The following is a 10,076-nucleotide window of genomic DNA, read 5'->3' on the forward strand; positions in this document are numbered from 1 at the left end:
AGTTTCATTAGTTGAAGAGAGATACTAATGAAAATTTATGGCTTACTGTGTCCTAGGAAAAATGATTGCTTGGCGTTCGTTCGGTACTCGTAAGACGGTAAGAGCTGAATGTAAACAATCGATTGGAAGGTTTTTTTTTACTGTTTGTGTATTATAGTCAATGATTAATTAATAATTATTTGAAATGAGTATATACTGATTATTTATACATTTTATTGGCATATTCTAAGCTTTTAGCTTCTTGGGTTTTTGATTTTGATCAGAATCATAGACTAGGCTACAGTAGCAAACCGCTAACATAGGCTAGGCTTATTGCTAAGGGACCATATGCTAAAGCCCTAATATATGCAGTAAAAAATGGGGTTGAACATTACTTGCAGTTGAATATTACTCAAGTATGTACAGTATTTTGCCTTTCTGGAGTCTTATTTCTTCCGTCGGATCAGCTTTGTAACCCTAGAAACATGTTTTAGGCCTGGAAATATAATTTACTGGGGTGTTTTGGAGGGCTTGGAACGGATTAAGATTAGCCATTTTACATGTAAAATGTATATATATATATATATATATATATATAATATATATATATATATATATATAAATATATATATATATAATATATAATATATAATATATATATATACTACATATATATATATATATATATATATATATTATATATATACACACACATATATATATATCTATATATATATAATATATATATATATATATATATACTAATATATATATATATTATACATATATATATATAGCTATATCCCTATATATATATAATATCTATCATACATATATATATAGGTATATATATATATATCTATATATATATATATATATTATATATCCCTATATCTATATATAATGGTTATATCAATATATATATCTATATATATATATACTATCTATATATATATATATATATATATATATCATATATATATCCTATATATATATATGTGTGTATATATTATGTGTATCTATATATATATCTATATATCTATATATATATATATATATACTCATATATATATATATATACATATTATATATTATCTATATATATATATATATATATATATATATATTATATATATATATATATATATATATATATATATATCTATATATATATATATATATATATCTATATATATAAAGAATATATATATATATATAGTTATATATATATATATATATGTATATATATATCTATATCATTCTATATATATATATTTATCGACAATCTAGTATATATATATATATATATCTATATCCTATATATATATCTCAATCTATATATATATATATATATATATTATATATATATATATATATCTATAGATATATCCTATACTATATATATATATATATATATATATATATCTATATATATATATATACTATATCTATGTAAAATATATATAGTCCATAGTATATATATCTATATATATATATATATATATATATATATATATATATATATATATATCTATATACATACATACATCAAGCTACAAATATCCTTTAATATCTAGTCAATATACCTCTGAATTAGTATATTTTCATATATGTTTAACCGAGGGGGAATTTTTTAGTCGATAAGAGATTTGTCGGCTCTCGGGCGTGACCCATCGATACCTAGAAATCCAGGATGCACAGTGAAGCCTTAGACCCCAGCGCCACCGCAAGAGGCTATAAGTTTATGCTGCCTCTCACCTACAAATACCTGTCGTTCTCAGGTATTCGTTATTTGGAGACTGCATCAGCCCATCTCGACCTCAGTAACGTTGTAGTGCTTTTGTCCTCATGTAGCCATTAGATGAGTCATATCACATTACCATAATTCATATACATACATCGAGCTACAAATGTCCTTTAATATCTAATTTGCTCTACCTCGGAATTAATATATGTCTAACCGAAGGGGAATTTTTTAGTCAATAAGAGATTTATCGGCTCCCGGCACGAACCATCGACACCTGCAAATCTAGGACGCACATTGAAGCCTTAGACCACACTGCTACCGCAAGATGCTATAAGTTTATGCTGCCTCGCACCTATAAATACCTGTCACTCTCAGACATTCGTTGCTTGGAGACTACATCAACCCACCTTGACCTCGGTAACATTGTAGTGCTTTTGTCTGCATGTAGCCATTATAAGAGTCATATCACATTACCATGATTCATATAAAAACATCGAGCTACAAATGTCCTTTAATATCTAATTCGCTCTATCCTCGGAATAAATATATTTTAATATATGTTTAACCAAAGGGGAATTTTTTAGTCGATAAGAGATTTGTCGGCTCACGGGCACGAACCATCGACACCTACAAATCCAGGACGCACAGTGAAGCCTTAGACCAAATCGCCATTGCAAGAGGCTATAAGTTTATACCACCTCTCACCTACAAATACCTGTCGCTCTCAGGTATTCGTTGTTTGGAGACTGCATCAACCCACCTCGACCTCGGTAACGTTTTAGTGCTTTTATCTGCATGTAGCCATTATATGAGTCATATCATATTACCGTGATTCATATACATATATCAAGCTAAAAATATCCTTTTACATCTAATTTGCTCTACCTCGGAATTAATAGATTTTCATACATGTTTAACCGAAGGGGAATTTTTTAGTCGATAAGAGATTTGTCGGTTTACGGGCGCAAACCATGGACACCTACAAATCCAGGATGCATAGTGAAGCCTTAGACCAAACCGCCACCGCAAGAGGCTATAAGTTTATGCTGCCTCTCACCTACAAATACCTGTCGCTCTCAGGTATTCGTTATTTGGAGACTGCATCAACCCACCTTGACCTCGGTAATGTTGTAGTGCTTTTGTCCGCACGTAGCCATTATATGTGTCATATCACATTGCCGTGATTCATATACATACATCGAGCTACAAATGTCCTTTAATATCTAATTCACTCTGTCTCGCGACACAGTGCCCGATGGGGCCACAATCTGAGAGGACATCTGGATGATGATCCATTGGGTCTATGGCTCGTCCAAGCACCTCTCTGCAGTAGTCCTGAAGTTAGTCATGGGAGACCACCCACAAGGCCGGGACCACCTCGTTTGGGTACTTCAGACACCGGCCACCAACCAACTGCCCCTACTGAGCCTGGACTTTGTTCAGTGAAGGGTTACTCAGGTCCCCATTCAGTGCTTGATGGCCCCTCAGCCTGATAAAGCTGGCTCTCCTTAGAATCAAATAGATATTGGAGAGGTAGGATGGCTGAGGGATTCCACGGAACCCACACCCACCAGAGAACTTTCCAAAACTACCCCCGCTCTCTTCGTCACTAGGGTGGATGCCCAAGCCCCCGCTTTGAATTGGGAGGAATTAATAAAGGTTCAAGAGGAGGACCCATCATTATTGCAGTATTGTGCCTAGGCCACCACCTTGGAAGAGGAATTTGTGAATTTGGTAAAGGACAGCTACCTCTATGAGACAGGAGTACTTTATCACCTGTCTCGGGACTCATTGGCACCTGCACATCTCGTCAATAGGCGCATTGGAATGCCTAGGGCTCTCCAGCAAGAGGTCATACAACTAGCTCATGACAGCCTCGGAGAACAATTCGGTGGTTCTCGCACAACCCAGGCAGTGGAGAGCAAGTTCCACTGGCCTGGACCCCATAACACGGTAAAGAACTTCATCATTTCATGCCCAATGTGCCAGATTATGGGGTACCCAAACGAGGTCGTCCTGAAAGCTTCCCTAAAGAATATTCCATCGGTGAGCATCCCATTCAGGCACATCTGCATAGATTACTGTTCCCCATTGGGGTGGACAGAGAAGAAACACGGGAACCAATACTGTCTCTATAATCGACTGGTCCACCTGATACCTGGAGGCCATTCCCATCCACAGTGCCACCTAAAAGAATGTCTTTAAGGTTTTAATGCCTTTCTTCTGTTGTTTTGGTTACTCTGAAGTGATTCAGACAGGTGAGGGTAGCCACTTCATGTTGCAGGAGTTTCTAAATCATTTAGCCAGCCATGGCACCGCCACGTCCACTCAAACCCCTACCGGCCACAGAGCCAGGTGATCGTTGAGTGGTTCCACCAAACCCTCTAGAGTCACTTGACTAAGCTCTGTGAGGAGGATGGCACTGCCTGGGAAGAAAATCTCCCATATGCACTGTTTTCCATACGACAAATGGCTGTGGAGACCCTGGGCTATGGTCCGTTTGAGGCACTTTACATTCACTCCATGCAGGTCCCCCTTGCATCCTACATGACTCCTTAGAAAATCCGGACAAGGCTGATTGGGTACAGGAGGTTCCGATGATTCAGCGCAAACTTTGTGCTGTCTGGGCAGTTGACCAGGTGAATGAGGCAGCGACACAGAAGCGGACAAAGCTGAAATACGATAAAAAGGCCAAGGTCTGACCCTTCAGCACCGGGGACCATGTCCTACACCTTCTGATAGGGACTTCGTGCCCTACAAGGCCCAGGGCCCCAACAAGATCTTGGGGAAGTGTGGTGATCTTAACTTCCGGGTGGATTGTGAGAAGCGGAAAGCCAAGTGGCTACATGTTAACCTACTGAAGCCATTTCTACCATGCAACAATCCATCTCCTGACTAGGTACCCCCTACCCCCGGAGGATTGGTTGGCACTATAACTGTAGCCCTGCACCCTCTTTGAACTCAGAAACAATGGCACAGCTAGAAGCCATTACATCGGGTCTCAACCCCGAACACCAGGATGCAATCCAAGAGCTACTGGAAGACTATCCCAAGGTCCTCTAGGATTGGTTAGGGGGCACTGACGCTGCAGAGCACATCATATGGGTGAAAAGTGGGGTACGGCCAATCGAGAAGAGTTACAGTGAGTGGGCTTCCCCGATCATCCTAGTCCTCAAGGAGGACTGGGAGGATCGGCTCTGCATTGACTACAGAAAACTGTGCCTGAATCTTAACCCCTCCCAAGAATAGAGGACTGCCTCAACAGCAACAGCAGCGCCTGATACCTCAGCAAAATCGACCCAGAGAAAGGCTACTGGTGAGTGCCACTTGCCAAAGACTCATGACATCTTACTGCCAACAGCTGATGAACAAGGTTCTGGATGGGATAGAGAACTGTGTGGTATACCTGGATGACCTTGTTAGTTACACAAGGTCTTGGGGAGAACACCTACAAATCCTGCGGGAAATTCTCGTGGCACTATGGAAGGTCAGCTTAGTATACCCCAGTTTGGGGTGGCAGAAGTCACGTATCTAGGGCATCGTATAGGGAACGGCCTGCTGATGCCCAAGGACGCTAACTTCCATGCTATTCGGAGTATGCCCTATCCCTGGACAAAGAAAGAGGTGCAGTGGTTCGTCCGGATGGTGCAATATTTTCGCCGCTCCATCCCAAACTTTGCGAACAAGCCGTTCAAGTGTACCCCAGAATGCGAAGAGGCGGATGATCACTTGAAAAATGTACTCAAACTGGTCAGTCCTGCGTGCTCCCGACTATTAGCACCCCTTCTGCCTTGCTGTGGACACCAGCGATTTGGGGATAGGTGGGATAATGTGCCAAAAAAAGGACGGAATCAGGCATCCAGTCACCTACTACTCCAAGAAGCTGAATACAGCTCAATCTAGATACAGCACCATCAAGAAAGAGCTGCTAGGATCATATTAGCCATAATACATTTTGAGGTGTTCCACACCGGCCATCGATTTTCCCTTGTAATCTTCACCAATCATAACCTCCTATGGTACCTAACAGCATTGTGGAACCAGAATAAGTGCCTAATGCACTGGTGATTTGATCTCCAAGATTACAATTGGAGGATCAAGCATATTAAGGGGTTTGATAATGAAATAGCAGATGTCATGTCTAGGAGCCACTAGCCAGCTATTCCCTCTGGAAAGGAGCAAGAGATCATCCTGGCACTCTTCCAGAGTAAGTGCCATAGAATGGCTCGGGGCTAATCCGAACTGAACAGTAGTAAAATACGTGCCAATCCAACCCTATCCTTCATGTCATTTTGCACATTCTGAGAAGACTGTTGTACCAAATCACTATTAACGTCTTTTATCTTTAATGTTCCCTTGGGAGAAATTTCATTCTGTCATCTTCCTCCACAAAAAGGTAACCACTATTTAACCTCAATGAGGGAAAGACACTCTGAATTACTAATGAGACAGGCGAGAGTGCAGTTCAAACTTGCTCTTAAACACTGCAGATTAAATGAGAAACAACTAAGAGCCGATGCAATGTCTAGAAGTTTAGAATCTGGTGATTATCCTCATCTTTGGAAAGACATCCAGTCCTTAAATCCCAAAACTAAAAAGCTATCAAAGAGAGTAGGGGAAGCAGTCGGTGATGAGGCTATTGCAAGTATGTGGAGCAATCACTTCAACAATATCCTGAATTGCATAAACAATCAAGACTCTCGAAGGGATGTAGATAACCTCCTTACTGATAACATTCAATTTCATTTTGTAGTTTGTATTACACCAGGCTACATCAGCGAGGCCATAAACAGCCTACCTAATAATAAATCAACCAGCTGTGATGTTCTTCCTGCAGAGCCTTTCAAATATTGCCATTTGATAATTTACATTTTGCTAGCTGCCCTATTTAATGCGTGCATAATTCACCAGTTTCTTCCAGACTTCCAACTGTTAGTTCACTTGATACCATTAATTAATAACAAGCTAAAGGATGCAGCTTACCCTGGCAATTACCAGCCAATTGCAATCGCAATGATCGCGTCAAAGATACTTGAATCGGTTCTTCTAGTGAGACTTCTCCCCTTTCTACACACCACTGACAACCAGTTCGGATTTAAAGCAAACCGCTCAACCGACACCTGCATCTACATACCGAAAGTATTGCTGAACTATTACCTATCATCAGCCTCTCCTGTTTGCCTTTGTTTTGTGAATGTGAGAAAATCATTTATATTGCAGGTTCTCCACACAGTAATTCTGTGTTAAATGGGGTAGCGTATTATTGTACACCTTTGGCTCCCTAAACAGGCTTTGGAAAAGGGCATTCTCTCCCCATAACTGTTTAATAATTACACAGATGCCTTGAATGTCAAACTGAACTCACTCTCAATCGGATGCACTGTCAATGAAACAACTATAAACCTCTGTTTCGCCGATGGTAAGGTTCTGATTTCCCCATCAGTTCAAGGTCTCCAACAACTCATCGACACTTGCCGCCAATATGCAGAGGAATTTGATATCCTTTACAACGAAACCAAGACCAAGTGCATATCGCTGCTCCTGAGATCGCTTAAGCATGTTGTAGAACCGCAAATTTTCCTCGGGAATCATCGGCTGGAATTCGTGCACAAATTTCCGTATCTAGGTCACATTACCACGGGCGACCTAAAGGATATGTCACACATTGAACAGAGGCGTAGTAAACTATGTGCAACTGGCAACATGATTGCAAGGAGGTTTGCCTTCTGTCACCAAGACGAAACTAGTGCTCTTCCACTAGTATTGCTACAGTATTTATGGGTGTTCCCTGTAGACGAACTACACCAGGAAGACCATGAGACATATCACTGTTGTGCACAATGACACTTTGAGATGACTCACAAGCACTCCTCGCTACCACTCCATTACACAGATGTTTATAGAAACCCGCCTAGACAACTTACTCTCAATTCTCGTATTTAGCCCTTGGGACCTGAATTCGGTAACTACCTAAGATCTCTAGCTGAAATTTAAGCTATATAATCTGTGCATTAACTATTATAACTCTCAATGGTTTTTTCTTTTCTCTCCAATATTATTACTGTCATTACCATTATTATGATTACTCTCTTTTATACTACCTCAGCTATTGTGTGGATAGTGATGTTTATTCATTTTTTTATCATGTTGTCTCGTGTAACTAGATTGTGTATGTTACTGTCTGTATTTTATATATACCATGTATATGGCCCTAAGCTGAAATAAAGGATATTATTATTATTATTATTATTTTTTTTTTTTGCTCTATCACAGTCCTCCAATTCGACTGGGTGGTATTTATAGTGTGGGGTTCCGGGTTGCATCCTGCCTCCTTAGGACTCCATCACTTTTCTTACTATGTGCGCCGTTTCTAGGATCACACTCTTCTGCATGAGTCCTGTAGCTACTTCAGCCTCTAGTTTTTCTAGATTCCTTTTCAGGGATCTTGGGATCATGCCTAGTGCTCCTATGATTATGGGTACAATTTCCACTGGCATATCCCATATCCTTCTTATTTCTATTTTCAGATCTTGATACTTATCCATTTTTTCCCTTTCTTTCTCTTCAAATCTGGTTTCCCATGGTATTGCGACATCAATGAGTGATACTTTCTTCTTGACTTTGTCAATCAACGTCATTTCGGTCTATTTGCAACGTACACCCTATCTGTTCTGATACCATAGTCCAAGAGGATCTTTCCTGCCTGATCGTTTTTCTATTCACTCCCTCAGGTTGGTGCTCGTACCACTTATTACTGATCTTGCTGCTGTGTTATGATTCCTTCAGTTTCCTTCTTTAGCTCTCCCCTCTGTAGCCATTGCCATGTGTCATCGCTGGCTAGTTCTTTAGTCTTCTCATGTATTGTCCATGCATTGGTTTGTTGTGCCAGTCCTCTGTCTGTTTGCATTCTCTGGTCTCTTTATATTTCTGGGTCTTCGTCTACTTTTATTAGTCCTTCTTCCCATGCACTCTTTAGCAACTCGTATTCACTGGTTTTCAGATATTGCCCCAGTGCTCTGTTCTCAATGTTGACGCAGTCCTCTATGCTTAGTAGTCCTCTCCCTCCTTCCTTTCGCATTATGTATAGTCTGTCCATATTTGCTCTTGGGTGTAGTGCTTTGTGTATTGTCATATGTTTCCTGGTTTTCTGATCTATGCTGCGGAGTTCTGCCTTCGTCCATTCCACTATTCCTGCGCTGTATCTTATTACTGGCATTGAGTTTTGACTTGAGTATCACCTTGAGTCTCTGCATATATTCTTTCCTGATCGTGTCCTTCATCTCTTGGTGTTTTATATCCCCTCCTTCCATTATTCCCAGGTATTTGTATCCAGTCTCATCTATGTGTTGGATGTTGCTCCCATCTGGTAGCTTTATCCCTTCAGTTCTCGTTACTTTGCTTTTTGTATGTTGACTAAGGCGCATTTTTCTATTCCAAACTCCATCCTGATGTCCCAAGATACAATCCTTACAGTCTGGATTAGGGTATCTATTTCCTTGATGCTCTTACCATACAACTTGCTGTCGTCCATGAACATCAGATGGTTAATTCTGCTGCCTCTTTTCTTGACTTTGTACCCGGCATCCCTCTTCTGTAATACTTTTGTCATGGGAATCATGGCCACTACGAAGAGTAGTGGGGACAGTGAGTCGCCCTGGAAGATCCCTCTCCTGTTATTAACCTCTGCTAGTCTTATTCCAGAGCTTGTAAGTACTGTATTCCATTTGCGCATTGTATTTTTGAGGAAGCTGATGGTGTTTTCCTCTGCCCCATATATTTTCAGGCATTCTATTAGCCATGTGAGTGGCATCATGTCGAAGGCTTTCTTATAGTCTATCCATGACATGCTTAGGTTGGTTTTCCTTCTCCTACTGTTCTTCATTTACCAATTTTGTCTATCAGGAGCTGGTCTTTTGTGCCCCTACATTCCTTCTGCAGCCCTTCTGTTGGTTGGGGATGGTGTTTGTCTCCTAGGTAGTTTGTATAGCCTTTCACTGATGATACCTGGTTAGGAACTTCCACATTATTGGTAGGCAGGTGATAGCCCTGTAGTTACTGGCTATATTCCCTTACTCTTGTCTTTTGTAGTAAGGATGTTCTTCCTGTGGTCATCCATTTGGGTGCATGGGCGACTTGAGATACAATGCTGGAGTTGTTCTGCTATTCGTGGGTGTAGGGCCTTGAAGTTTTGAGCCAGTATCCATGGACTTCATCGGGACCTGGGGCTTTCCAGTTTGGCATTTTCTTTAGTTGGTGTCTGACTGTCTGTCGTGATCTCTGTGAATCTTTGTTTTTATTATTATTTATGATTATTATTGATTATTGATTATTATTATTATTAAAATCCCTC

The sequence above is a fragment of the Macrobrachium nipponense genome, chromosome 4 (genome assembly GCF_015104395.2).
Source record: "Macrobrachium nipponense isolate FS-2020 chromosome 4, ASM1510439v2, whole genome shotgun sequence".
NCBI lineage: Eukaryota > Metazoa > Arthropoda > Malacostraca > Decapoda > Palaemonidae > Macrobrachium > Macrobrachium nipponense.